Raw genomic sequence first — 15,529 nt, forward strand, 5'->3', positions numbered from 1 at the left:
ATATAGGTGGCCCAAAAATGTCTGTTGATGTTTATTTCTGTTATGATAAAGAAAGAAAACGTATGGACTTTACATCATCAACATTTACTAGTTTCATCCATTTCCACGGTCATGTCTTACTGCTGTTGTTGCTGCTTTGGTAGTGGTTACTGCTGCTGCTGCAGTTGTCTAAATTGTCATGAGAGCTGATCTAATTACTGATGATTTAGAAGTCTAGGGTGGTGAAAGTGTTTTTTCTCATGGGTAGAGCTAAAGAAATCCGTTACATTTTTCTCAGGTGCTTTAATTTTGCCAAAATGTCCAGTAACAAACACCATTTTTTCAGTCTCCTTCTGTTCTTGGTTCAAAGTTTTTCTCTTTCTTCTTCTTCTTCTTCTTCTTCTTGCTTTCTTTCTTCCTCTTCTTCTTGCTGTTGAACACATACTTATTGTACTTTCTGACATTGCAAAAATGATTCAAACTACATTCTGGTTCATATCCGAGCTCATCATACACTTGTAGTGATGGAGAAGGGCGTGAAGGTAGTACTACAGTCACATGTGAGATGATAGAAAATCAGCCAAAGCTAAATTGAAGTCAACGTCTTCTGGAAGTATACTGGGTACAGCAGCAGCAGAAGCAGTATAAATGGTAGTAGTCATTTTTCCATCAAAGGAACACTGCTTATATTATTCAAAATGATGTCACACGTCTTCTATCCTCTGACTGGAACAGAGAAAAAATGCTGTGCTGAATTATATTCTATTGTGTCACCTATATTCAAGACAATCCAACCAAGATGTATCCAAGTGTAGAATCATCCACCATCATTGGCATTATGCCTTTGAACTAGCAAGAGAACCTGTGTTAATTCTCTTATTTGGTTTATAACCCTTTGGCCTATTTTTTAATGTCTTCTCAGATCTCTTAGAAATGAGACTATTCAAAATTGTTGCCGAGTGTTGCATATTTGTATATATTTGAGTATGTATATGTCTATGGTTGCGACTAAAACTTAAAACCCTCCGCTTTTATGTGTGAAATTATGTTTGTGTTAGGGTATTGTGTGTCTATAAACACTCATACGTTTGCCTGCTTGTGTGATAGTAAATCATGCTTGTCTGAGGGTGTTTTGTGCCATTAAATACTCCTACCATGGTGTGTGATAGTATGTTTGTATGTTTGTCAGTATGGTTTATGTATAAACACGCATACCATTTTCATTGGATAATATGGAGATGAGTTAACATTTAACATTACATTTCTCGTAAGAACCTATACATTCTTCAACATGGAAACGGTTTGTAAAACTCTCCAACTTAACATTACATTTCCCATACATACATATAATGACACACACGTTAAACACATGAACAATTTTAATATAAAATTTACCGTTTGACCCCATAAACGGTAATTCAGGGTTAAAGCCTATTCCCTTAAACCTACGATGTAATGCTAATTCTCATTTTAAACCAAGTGGGAGCATATACCTACTTGTAACAACAGCTTCTATAGCTAAACATATCAACATCTGCTCTGATAATAGAAAATTATATGAAAGGTTCCATAACCGGTGACGGCGGTGGTTGTTTAAGATTGCTGGTCTGGTTGTTTCTTTCCTTGCTGAACATGTTATTTTACTTGTTTTGGTAGTAGTAGGATTGCTATTTGCATTTCTGATAAAATGTGTAAGCAATGAATCTAGAATAAAAATATACTCGTCGTCGCTGTCGTTTTGAGATGAAGAAGAGATTTTGATTCGAAAGAACATAACCTATTTCGCTAACAAATGCCACAGTAACTCCTGAAAAGATATTATTAAATTAAATATGTATTTAGCTCATGATTGATACTGTTTTATAGCGCCTTAAAATTGTCAAGTGTATTTTGTGCGTTCGAGTGCATTAGCAGAACTGACAGCAAGACTAACTTCATCATAAACCTTCTTGTCTGTGAAATTTGCATTAACTCTGTTTTCTGTTTTATCCTCTTCGGTTTCTTCTCTTACCATTCCACATTGTCGACTTTTGGAATACTTTTCATTCTTACCAATGTATTGATATTAGGGTTTAACCCCAACTGAAATGAATCACCGCATTTCTGTAAACTGCCGTTTCAACGATAACTATTTTCATTGTTAGGTCGCGATACTAATCAATTTTATTATCATGTCGCTCAATAAACAAAAGGTTACAGTCACCACCATCTGCATAATTTATTTTTACTTTGAGTCTGGAACCGCTCCGGCGGCCTAGTGGTTAGAGCGACCGCCTCGTATGCGGGAGGTCGTGGGTTCGATCCTCTGTCGAGTCATACCAAAGACATAAAAATGGTACTAACAGCTGCCTCACTTGGCACTTAGCATTAAGAGGTTAGTGTTAGGACTGGTCGGCCTGGTGTCAGGATAATGTAACTGGGTGGGACATCATGCTATTATGTCTGCAGTTTGATGCCCGAGTGCTAGGTATCACTATCAACTGCCACACTGCAGACATTGTAGCGATACGACTGAACAAATGTTAAAAGCTACGTTGAAAATCCAAATCACACACACACACACACATACTTTGGGTCTGATATGTAGTGTTGGGAGTTTACTATTATGTTTTCATCGGCTTCATAATCTTGCTGACCTAACACCAACAGTTCCATATATTTCTAATATTGTCTGATACTATCGAAACGGACTGTATAAAGGATGTCCTATTTTTGTGCCCGTTGACCCACGATGCAGATTAAATATGATCCAGTCATTTTGATCTAACCTTTCAGCACTCGCATCTGCTAAACCGTTACTTTCTTGCATACATTTGTCTGATTTGTATGTTCTTCTTTGTGTATCATATATTTTCTTTTATTATATATCAATGTTATTCAATACTCAAGAACACAACTAGCTTTGAGCAGACTTTTTATTCCATCCAAACTTGTTAACAAACAAGACAGATTAACTGATGCTTCAGTTGTAACTTTTATGTTTAACCAACAAAGATATTAGTTCTAAGAAAATTGTTGAATTTATAACAATATGGCTTTGAGCCATTACTGATCTTTGCTAAAAAAAGGTCGTTTTAGTTTGTTTAAAGTTGATTTTTTTTAAAAAAAAAGCACGATACAATCATTTGAGAAATATAAATCCCTTGTGCTGAAGAAGTTTTTTTTTTTAAAGGAAAATATTGTGATTTTATGTTTAAGCATCCTACCATTAGATTCTTTGAACCACTTTCGTTCACATGCAACAGTATGGCGGTTGAAGGAGACAAAATAACAATCGGCACTACCTCGGACATTGCTCTCGTGGCATATGTGGTGCATTTAGCCAGAGGCGAATCACCAAAATACATCAAATTGAGAGGTATTCTTACAACTACTTCCGAAGTTATTTAAAGATCTGACGGAAATGGCCGAGCGATGTTAGATTGCTAAACCGGTTGGAGTTCGTATATTTCTGCTTTACGCCAGAGGTATGTAATTACAATATCATTGTCAATGTAACCATCATCAGCGTTTGGTGTGTTTAGTGGTGCTATTTTGTTAATACGGTTACGAACATAAATCATTGGTATTTACTCTAAGATTTGAGATTTTGTTAATTCTTTTAATAACGGATGCATACATTAATATCAAACAAATATTGTTTAGGAAATTAATTTTGTGAAAGGGAAAGCAAGTTTCGCAAGATAATTTTTGTAGTCACATCCTACCCTTTCACTGACTGTCGTGAAAATACACTTAAATAATATAAAAAGTACAATACAAATACAGTTTTTATACTAACTGAAGTCTTGATTTAAATAAAATTACAGTCTGAATAATTCCTACACATTACACATTAAAATAAATCCACTATATGACCGGGGGGGGGGGGGGAGAGACATCTTTTTATGGAACTGGTTCATCGACAAACTCGTTTATCAAAATAAGGGAGTAGGGAGAGAATTCACACAATAAACTAATTTGATGATCGTTTCCAGTTTAATAAATTGAAGAATTTACGAACATCCCATAATGTGCCATCAGGATAAATATTGCATGGCACCGCTCCGGTGGCCCAGTGGTTAGAGCGTCCGCCTCGGATGCGGGAGGTCGTGGGTTCGATCCCCGGTCGAATTATATCAAAGACGTACAAAAATGGTTCTAACAGCTACCTTGCTTGGCGCGTCAGCATTAAGAGGTTAGTGTTAGGACTGGTCAGCCTGGTGTCAGGATAATGTGACTGGGTGGGAAATCATGCTACATGTCTGCGGCATGATGCCCCAGTGCTAGACATCACTATAAACTGCCACACTGCAGATATCGTAGCGATATGACTGAATTTTTTTTAAAGCTTCGTTAAAAATCCAAATCACACACACACACACACACACACACAGACACACACGTTACATGACAGTGTTAATATAGAGCCTCATTCTCGATACGCTGTCCGAAGTAAGTCAACTACGAATTGAAAATGAAACTAGAAACTGCGCAAGTCTAATGAGACAACCAATCAATTGGCAGTTGTTCTGAATCACAAGAAGCGGACAAACCCACTTGTAATACGTATGAAAAATTTACAAAATTGTGCAGAACATCATAATGCTATATTGTTGTATTACAGGTAACACCAGAAGTTATATTTTAATTCAGCTTGTTTATAAAATGATGATATACAGCAAGAATTAACGAGTAATTTGTTTTCGGTAGGGCTGTAACGGTTGCACTTTCGTTTATTTTAGTTGACATACTTTCGTTTTTGGCGTCGAGATGTACAGTTTACGTGTAGTTAAAATTTTCGTGTAATAGAAAAAGTGAAAGAGGGCATGGAAAAAGAAGCATTTTTCAATCGGTCAAATGAATATTTTAGTTTAGATTGCATATAAGTACGTGGAACAGGAGCGCGGTGCACTTGCGATCTTACCTGAGTAGGTAACTACCATTTTGATTTCTTTCTTATAGCTAAATCTTTCACTGATTTTAATATTTTATGTTATATGTTTTTTTAATTAAAAAATCCCCACCCTCACAAAACCCCAAGGATATATTTCTATCATTTGTAAGGTATAGAGTAGACCAATTACGTTGTTCTCTCTCTGTTGTTGTTGTTGGGGTTTGGGGGGGGGGGGCGATGGAGATTGTTTTATTTTTCTTTTGCTTTTGTTTGTCTGGTAGTGGAAAACAATTATATGAAGACGAAATTTTTGCTGGAACATCAGCTTTGTTATTCAGGCAGATTATTAGGCCGCTAGCAACTCTCTTTTATAAATTTATTTCGACTGAAGTTTGAATACAAACGGTAAGTATAATCCTTCATCCATTCTTTAGAAAACTCACCTTTTTTTTAGTAATACTGTAATCCCTGTCAGAAAAGATCACCTGTGTATTCGGTGGCAGTTGACCTGAGATTTAAAACTGCTGAAACATGCATGAAAAGCAGCATCACCCTCAGGCAATAACAGTGCAACCATCCTGCACATGATTTGGTTCCCAGTGATATTGGCTTTGCTATATGGTTAAGACACATTGCATTTACCTTGGGATGCTGCTGCTTTCCCAGTGTATCCCGTATGGATGAAAGATTGAGAGTAAAAATCACCTCATACTGTTAGAACTCAGAGTTAGACTGAGTAAGAAAAACAAACTTTGCTATGAAAACTGGGGGTAAGATTAAAAATTTGGGGGACTCTGAAGCATAAATGAAGATAAAGGGAAGCACTGCTTTCCATTGTGCAAGTCAGCAATTCAGCTGCTGAGTATACAAGCAATCTAGCTGTCCTGACAGGGTTTAATACTAAAGGATTTAATGCCTTAATTGTATCATTGGAAGTGGGATTTTACTTACCATCCACATATAAAAGTCAGTAGAAATAAATTTATTAATTAGTAGTGAGTGGCCTCATAATCTGCCTGAATAACAAGGCAGATACTCCAGAACAAATCGGGACCCTGAGTGGCCAAGTGGTCTAAAGCGCTCTCTGTTATGGATCACTGCCATCTCACCTCTGTTGTGTGTGGGTTTGAGTCTCGGATTAGGCTAATGTGGGTATGTAAGAAAGCTTGCAAGTAGCTTCTTATGGGTCGGTGGTTCTTTTCAGGGTTTTCCCAGGTTTTTCCTCCACCATTAATACTGGCTGCCATGTATAACCTAACAACCAGAACAAATCATGTCTTATACAGTTGTTCATTGCCACCAGTCATGTAAGAAGAAAATTTAAAAAAACAGGCAGAGAATAACTTGTTGGTCTAGATATAAGGGAGTACCACTAAGAGTTGTCACACTTTGCAGAGATGTCATGTTTCTGACACACTTTCAGATTTACATGGAATTTACCACCACTCATATCATATATTCTTATGTCATGGCCTATTTAGGGAATTAAATTTTGCTGAAAATGTTAAATTACAGGACTTCTTGGGATATTATCCATATTTTGGGACTATGCATGACCGATGGACCCATGTTAGTGAACAAGTTAACAGGTGCATGTATTCTAAAGGACTTGTTTAATTATGCCTTTATGTAAAGGCATATAATACAGTTTTATTATATTTTATTATTTTCATATACAAGTCAATCAGTCTGAAACCCTTGATAAAACTTTGTGAGCTGAGATAGGCTGTAGAATTATAAGGTTTGGTAACATGATATTTTTCTCATCTCTGACTTGATCAGAGATCCTGAAATCACTGGATTTGCTGCTCATGTCTTGAAGATCAATGGTTTTGGCCTGCATGTAATCTGAAAAACTGGGCATTGGTCACATCAGATATCTAAAATATGATCATACCAACTGTCTTTTGATTGTTTTGTCCATGAAACTGAAATAAACATGTTAATTAAATAAATGAAAAGTTCACTATGTTTAGTACACATTGTTTCTTTGAAAAGCAGTCAGTAAAAGTGTTACTGATTGTTTCTTTGTCATTTCAGAGGTGTTGCCAACTATAAATGTAGTATGTTTTTCCATTATGTTTTCCCAATTGTTAAAATATCTATAACCATAAAACACAAGGTGCAAGAAGTGTGAAAAATTATCTCCTTAACTTATCAAAAACATTATAATAGAATGATTTCCTTAACACTGTCTATGGAAACCATAGTACCCTATACCACTTTATAACACTGTCTATGGAAACCATAGTATACCACTTTATAATGAGACCACCTTATAATGAAGTACATATGTTCAATGTCAACCTAGTGAGGTTAGCCAGAAGTAAACATATTGTGTAATTTGAAGGTGAAAAACAAAAAAGACTTCAATTCTTCTTGACATTTACAAGAAATACTAGGTTAATTACCCAACATATTGTATGTAGAATTCCAGCACATATGGACATCCTGGCCAAGTTTCTGATGGGCAATGCCAAAGTTTTCTTGCTGCTTTTCTGCCAGGATGGAGTGCCAGAACTTGCTGACTATGGATCGTGAGATCACCAAAACTTCTTTGACAGATCATTGTGACAGAATGGCATCACTGACAAACTGCAGTGTGTGTGCAAAACAGCTGATGCTGTCGATTTCAGCCAGACGCATTGCTTTAACCATATTTGCACCTCTAGAAACACAAAAGAACATGGATATGAGTTTTGGGAATGTTGTATTCATCACATAATTTGTCCAGTTTGTTTGGCATATATTCTCCTGTGTGTGATTCATTGAGGTGGTGCTGCTAAAATCACCTGTTCCCGCTGAGAGTCTTCAGTCAGCCAGTGTGTCGTAAGACTCAACAAGGCTACACCAATGGAGGGGTCTGACTATGCATCAGAGGTCAAACTCGGGTCAGATTGGGCAGAAACTAAATCAGACACCTTGCTTTGTATCGCCTTATGCATGTCAGGTATCAAAGATGTGGAAAAGTACTTTTGACTTGGAATTTTATATCGCAGTTCTGCCTTGGCCATCAGATGTTGAAATCCAATGTCTTCAACAATGGAAAATGGTTGCACATCTTCTCAGCAATAGCTTTGTGCCAACTAGTAACTCTCAGGTCATCAGATGCAAATGGCTGCTTCCGGTCCAGCATGGCGTCAATCATCCGAGTACGAGTTGCTGCAGCTCGTGAAGTTAACTGCTCAGCATCATTTTCTTTTTTATCTGCCAGAAACAGGCCATGTTCGATGATGTGCTTGCAGGGCAAGTGCTGGACAAGATTTGATGTCGTATAGTTTTTTGGAATCCTATCTACCTCTGGAAATGCATGCTTTACAAAGTGTGCAGGTTGCTTTTGACTAGTTGACTGCATTTACTTTGAAGTCTTTCCAGGCTAAACTCGAGTGTTTTGAGTTCGACATTTTGCATGGGCTTGGTAGTATATTTAATAGTTTACAGTCGCTAGTCAATATTAATAATCCAACTGATTCATGCTCTTGAAACCAATGTTTTAAATCAAGTAAATTACTAATAAGTTGTCCTCGTGGCTAGATGGATGCACGCACTATGCTGTGAGTCACGTGCTGAAGCAGCTCAGCAGCTGGGGTATCCAGGGGTAAAGTCTCTGGCGCTGGCATGCCAATATCAGCGCTGCATAATATTTGTATGTCAGCGTCCAGCTGTTTCAGCATGTGACCGCTATTCACTGATTAGCAGCATTGCAGGGCTGGCTAAAGAACAGATTAACTATAGTGAGTCATAGTTTCACAGTAGTTGGAAATTTTGCTAGTAGTTTAATCTGTGTAGCTTTCTGCTAATGTGTATGCTGGAAGTTCAACAGCCACACGAGGCCTCATTTGTTTTGGCTGGGCTTTGGTGATTAAACTTATTGCTTCCTGAATCACCTTCAAAAATCAATTACACACGAACACTATTCCAACAACTGAAATACATCTAATTGCATTGCATTTTATATAAGGAGTAAATGCTGACTTCAAAAAAGTGTTGCCGATGTTCACAAACATGCCATTAAGATGACTTAAAGTACATTCTCATTCAATGCAGTAATGTGTGATAACTTCTATTCTTCTACTTGCATCTGGCACCTCTTTGATTTACATATAACTTAAAATGGATTGGTTTGTTACACTTTGTGAACTTTACATATGCAGATTAGCACAGCAGTCTTCAAAGTACTTTAACATATTACTCTATAATTGTCAGCTATTTAAGTAATATGTGAAATGGTGATTGTTTATACCTAACTTCATTGCCTTTCAATTGTTGTATAAGCGACCAGTTTTTCACCATCATTTGCTTTGGTGGATGAATCAAGACAGATTCCTGATGGGGGTTCCCATGCATGCACCAGATCCCCATTCTGATTCGTTCACAGATGTGTCAGATTCAGGTTAAGGAGCCCATTTAGAGCTGGAGGGCATAATTTTCCACATTTTCTGGACTCAGGCTGAATTTTCTCGCCACAACCACAACCTAGAAATGAAAGTAGTATTTCTAGCATTGCAAGGGTGAATTGACCTAATAACGGTCCAATGTGTCATGGTCTCCTCAGATAACACGTCTGTTGTAGCCCTACTTATGACATCAAGGAGGCACACATGCCCCTTCTCTTTGCACAGAGGTCTGGAATCTTTTCCTCTGAGCAACCTCAGAGAATGTCACAATCCGAGTTTGCCACATTCTGGGCAAGATGACCGTATTAGTGGACAGCATGTTCAGAACAGACCAAGCCAACCTCACAGAATGGTCTTTTCACCACTTAGATACAGAGTCCCTGTTATCCCTCTGGGAAAGACCTCTAGTGGACCTGTTTGTGACCAAGCTCAGCTACAGACTTTCCTATTACGTGTCACCTGTTCTGGATCAGAAAGCATGGGTAGACAATGCGTTCAGCTTCCATTGTGATCACCTATCTGAACTTCCATTGTGATCACCTATCTGAACTTCCATTGTGATCACCTATCTGAACTTCCATTGTGATCACCTATCTGGACTTCCATTGTGATCACCTATCTGAACTTCCATTGTGATCTCCTATCTGAACTTCCATTGTGATTTCCGATCTGGACTTCCATTGTGATCACCTATCTGAACTTCCATTGTGATCTCCTATCTGAACTTCCATTGTGATCTCCTGTCTGAACTTCCATTGTGATCTCCTATCTGAACTTCCATTGTGATTTCCTATCTGAACTTCCATTGTGATCTCCTATCTGAACTTCCTTTGTGATCACCCATCTGAACTTCCATTGTGATCTCCTATCTGAACTTCCATTGTGATTTCCTATCTGAACTTCCATTGTGATCACCTATCTGAACTTCCATTGTGATCACCTATCTGAACTTTCATTGCTTTGATCATTCTCATTGCCCCATTATGGCCTCAGCGACCACAGTTCAACACTCTCCTAGACCTCTTGACAGATTGACCTGTCACAGTACCGGGGATCCCTTCTCCACAACAGCCATGACATTCTCCACCTTCATGCCTGGCTCATCTCAAGTGATCTCTCTACCAGAACAAGTTTTTGGACAGAGTCACCAGTTTAGGAAATGTGTGGATCCTGTCCTCCCGTCTATAACTTCCATTGCTGATTTCCTTTTGTTCCTCTTTGAGACCAAAAGATGTTCAGTATCCACTATCAAAGGCTATTAAGCTGCCATCTCCAACACATTTAAATTCTCACAGGGCACACACATCGGTTCATCCACATCTTTCCGATCTTATAAAGTGTTTTGAGCTTCAGAGACTTGTTTATTGCTTCCTTGTGCCCAGATGGACTCTTTCCTGTGTTCTTTGGTCATTGACCAGAGCACCTTATAAACCACTGAGTGAAGTTTCCTTTTTGGACCTCATACTCAAAACTTTGTTCCTTCTCACCCTTGCCTTGGTGAGGCAAAGAAGTGAAATTCATTCCTTGTCCATTGACTCTGACTGTCTTAGGTTTAATGGGAACTATGACTGTTTCCCTTCTCTGCCAACCTGGTTTTCTTGCAAAAAATCAATTACCTTCAGTAGTCAGTCTCAGTAAAATATGCTCAGGGGATGATCAATACAGATGTTTATGCCCCGTGCATGCTCTTCACATCTATCTTAATGTCTCCAAAGCAAAATGAAATGGCAGAAAACATCTCTTTCTCCCTATTAAGGGCTCTGTAGAGATTTCAGCTGCCACTATCTCCTGGTGGATTTTCATTGCTACCTCATGGGTCTATTTTAATCATTTCTTTTTGGAGGATATTATTAAAGCAGTTTCTTGGCACTCCCATAATACCTTTTTCTTCTTTTACCGCAGCTCATTAGCACAGCAGAGCACGGACATTTTTTCTCCAGGTCCCATTGTTATGGCACAGTATGTTACTCAGAGAGAAACAAACATTATATAGAAGTGAACTGCTCCCTCTACGGTGAGTACATTTAATTTCTCTGTTTTTGATCAGTTTGACATCAGCCTACCAACATTACTGACAAATTCAGCTAAGCAGTAGTGACAGGAATAGTAATTACTGCTACTAAAATGTAGTTTTGGGAGGGTAAAGCTAATTTTAATTACTGGGTATGCAATACTTACTTAATTGTCGCTATTGCCGAATACCCTCCTCCCACCCCCTCTCTGATATCTTGTTTGTGAAAAGATGACATATAGGTATATCTACCTTCTGTGCATGACCTGTGACAGAGTGGTGTGCAAAAGGTCAAAGGGTGATATTGACATTTTCTTCAGTCTTGGAGGAAGTATTCACATCATATGGACTGTAAATTTTCAGCATGAAAATAGATTAGCTAAGCAATAGTGACAGTTAAGTAAAGCATCAGGGCTGGATTATCCATAGGGCTAAGTGTGCAACGTGCCCAGGGCCCCCGAGGCTCAAAGGGTCCCATATATTATCATCTTATTTCACAGGCAGGGCCCTTGAGGCTCAAGGGGCGCCATATATTATCATCTGATTTCACAGGCGGTGTTGTTAATAGTACTGTAACCATATCTATGGACAAGGCAGGATAGCTATGGGTTCCTATGTTGGCTGTGCCCAAGGGCCCCCAAAGGCCTTAATTCAGCCCTGTATAGCATAATTAAAATTAGTTTTACACCCCACAAAAACTACATTTTTTCATATGAGCATCTTGTAATGAAGCTAAAAACTGCCCAGTTAGTTTTATGCATGACAGATTTCAATATCATTTGTATTGACATACAGAGCAATACCACTTGTTCGGTAAATACTGAAAGTGTGGTAAGTGTACATACATTCTGCAGTGTTGGTTCAGGAGTTATGGAAGACTTTATATTTGGTACAGGACTGAGCAGGTAATTGGGAGCCTCTGTGTGCCAATGATAAACAAATATCTTTTTTATTTAGTAGACAAATCATCATAAATAGGATCTAAGTAGAATTTTTTAAAAAGATAACTAGATGATGCAGACAATGTTTGTATACCCATGGCATTGTGATGGCTGCCATATCACTTCCTCATTCATTTGCTAAAACGTGTGTGAAGGTATTGATCCATGAAAGACTTGACAAGTGAAACAATTTCTCCTATGGAAAACCTTTGTGACATATTACACTTGAGTCACTTGTTTACTTTAGGGGCATTAAGTACTGTGTTTGAATGTATGAAGAATTTCTTTAAATTAGGGACAATTGATGATTAGAGAGAAAGTGTATTAGAAGAGAGGAGACCAGCATATACCATTTTAAAGAATGCAAAATTTAACATCCAGACAACCAGCCCCATTGACTCTATGCTGTATATACTGTATATAGTCATATGTAAGTCGGGTCCAACTGCAAAGCCCTATTTTTGATCTGATTTTGATCTAACTTAAAATATAGGTTTGTATGATCAGTATATCACTTGAGTTTGATTATGCATGAGATATGCATAATAATGAGGTGATCCATGCATAATAATGAGGTGATCAATGCATGATAATGAGGTGATCCATGCATGATAATGAGGTGATCCATGCATGATAATGAGATGATCCATGCATGATAATGGGGTGATCCATGCATGATAATGAGGTGGTCCATGCATGATAATGAGGCAATCCATGCATGATAATGGGGTGATCCATGCATGATAATGAGGTTATCCATACATGACAATGAGGTGATCCATGCATGATAATTAGGTGATCTGTGCATGATAATGAGGTGATCCATGCAAAATAACAGGGCAATCCATTCATGATAATGGTGTGGTCCATGCATGATGAGATGATCCATGCATGATAATGAGGTTATCCATGCATGATAATGAGGTGATCCATGCATGGGGTGATCCATGCATGATAATGAGGTGATACATGCATGATAACGGGGCAATCCATTCATGATAATGGGGTGGTCCATGCATGATGAGATGATCCATGCATGATAATGAGGTTATCCATGCATGATAATGAGGTTATCCATGCATAATAATGAGGTGATCCATGCATGATAATGAGGTGATCCATGCATGGTAATGAGGTGATCCATGCATGGTAATGAGGTGATCCATGCATAATAATGAGGTGATCCATGCATAATAATGAGGTGATCTTGTATGTGATTGTCAGACAGCATTTTGATCCAGCTTTGATCTAAGCTGCTAAATAGGCCTAAATCATTAAGATCTTGGATGAACACCACTGTGAGCATGATCCATGCCTATTAATGAGGCAATTTTTATCTGATTGATTGAGCTTGTCAACACTTTAGTGACTATTTCTGATCATAATTTTATTAAACTTAGTAAATAGACTTGTATCATCAAGATATATCAATTTATTTTATTATGTTGAGCAGGACCTACACATAATAATGAGATGATCTTTCATTTGATTGGCAGACTAATTCTTCCCTCTTTAGAGACTTTCTTTCACCTGCTTTTAATTAAACTAGGTAAATATGCTAATATTGTCAAGATCTTCAATGATTTTGACTATGAGTGAGACCAGTGCATATTTTTGAGGTTATCTTGTATCTGATATAAATAGTTTTACCTTCTAGAGGCCGTATTTATGATTGGATTTTGATCAAACTTGATATATAGGCCTTTGTCATCAAGAACTTGGTTGAGTGTGATTAAAAGTGAAATTTATGCATATTGATGATGTTAACTTGAATCTGATTGGCCAACCTTGTAAACAAGGAACTATATTTTTGATAGATTTTCAACAAACAGTCAAGGAAGTGTATTTATGATAGATTATGAACAAACATTATTATCAAGAGGATGGACAAGATTGACAAGCGGTATCTATGCAAATGAAATAAATAATATTGTATCTGATTTACTGAGCTTCATATGACCCAGAAAACAAAATTCCAATTGAACTTTGCCCCACATTCAGCTTTTATTATCATCGTTGTAGACAATTTTATAATAAGTGAGATTTGTATATATTAATGAGATAACTTGCATCTGTTTGGTTGTACTTGTTACCTCTTTAGATTTACAGACTATATTTGTCATTAAGTTTCTATAAAACTTGGTTAATGGATTAATTTATATCATCAAGACTTTGGATGAATTTGATGATGTGCAAAAGACTATAAATAGTAATTATGCTGTTATCATTGTTGAAAATATTTTTCTTAGGATAATGTAAAATAGGTTAAATCAATATGATATCAAGTTTTGAGCTAAAGTTTACAGAGGATGTTTTCTTACAATGCTACATAAGTCCGTTTAGTGAAATTGTAAAATGTTAAGTTATGCAAACAAGATGAGCAATATCAGATTCACTTGGGCCTCTTGTTGTAAGTGTTGTTGTCCTTTTGACATTTTAGTTTGAGTCAACTGTTTTTGATTAGACAGTATTATGTAGACTCATTTATATGCTATTCATCTAGCATTTTAAAAGTTCAGGATAATAGTGAGAAAATCATAGGCATAAAAAGCCAAATTAGCACTGATTAGCTCAGCTTTTCAAACAGAAAATGTCAGAAACATAATTTTCAAAAAAGACATTTGTTTTGCCTGATTAAAGAGGTCTTGACAAAATATTTAAGAATAACTCAACATTTGCTTTTCATCTTCATACTTAATTTATACTGATTATTGTCATGCATGAAATTTTGAAAAGGAAGCCATGACACCTATCTTAGCAATATGTCTGGGAGTGATATAAGTGGCCTGTAGAGACAGGTAGTTGTTTAATTGAGGTTTATTTTATTTCTGTAATAGCTTGGTTTACATTATTCTGTAAATAGTCTCTGTTTTAAGATAGGTGATTTTTGTTGGAAAGTGAACATTTGTTCGCTGGTAATTAAATCTTTTTTTATATCTCTCCTTTTTTTGCCACATAATTATGAAACCATACATTTTTTAAAAGAAGAAAGGCATGGTGTAGGTTTTGTTGGATTGGTATTTTATGGTACAACAGTACAATATTTTTAGACCAGAGGCAATGAGATTAAAGTATATTGCCTATTTAGACCAGAGGCAATGAGATTAAAGTATATTGCCTATTTAGACCAGAGGCAATGAGATTAAAGTATATCGCCTAAGAACACAACATGGTAGCAGCAAGGGCTGATCTGATTTGGTAGGATTTGAACCCACATCTTTTTGATCATGAGCCAGGCAAGCTAACACAGCCAGGGTTATATCTGAATTGGTAGGATCTGAGCCTGCATCCTTTTGGTCATAAGCCAGGCAAGCTAACACAGCCA

General features: G+C 37.2%; 1 protein-coding gene across 2 annotated transcripts in view; it reads left to right on the top strand.

Moving 5' to 3' along the window:
* Positions 1–4,490: 4,490 nt before the first annotated feature.
* Positions 4,491–15,529, top strand: part of LOC149795588 (protein mono-ADP-ribosyltransferase PARP14-like) — a 120,505-nt gene continuing 109,466 nt past the window's right edge. Inside the window, exons 1-2 of one of the 2 annotated variants that reach the window (XM_089965424.1) lie at positions 4,491–4,585; positions 11,155–11,266. The gene's annotated coding sequence lies outside the window, so the exon portion shown is untranslated. The remainder of the gene's footprint in view (positions 4,586–11,154; positions 11,267–15,529) is intronic. The other variant, XM_089965423.1, reaches the window with a different exon arrangement.

This window comes from Sinohyriopsis cumingii, chromosome 7 (genome assembly GCF_028554795.1).
Source record: "Sinohyriopsis cumingii isolate HCF-2022 chromosome 7, ASM2855479v2, whole genome shotgun sequence".
Lineage (NCBI taxonomy): Eukaryota > Metazoa > Mollusca > Bivalvia > Unionida > Unionidae > Sinohyriopsis > Sinohyriopsis cumingii.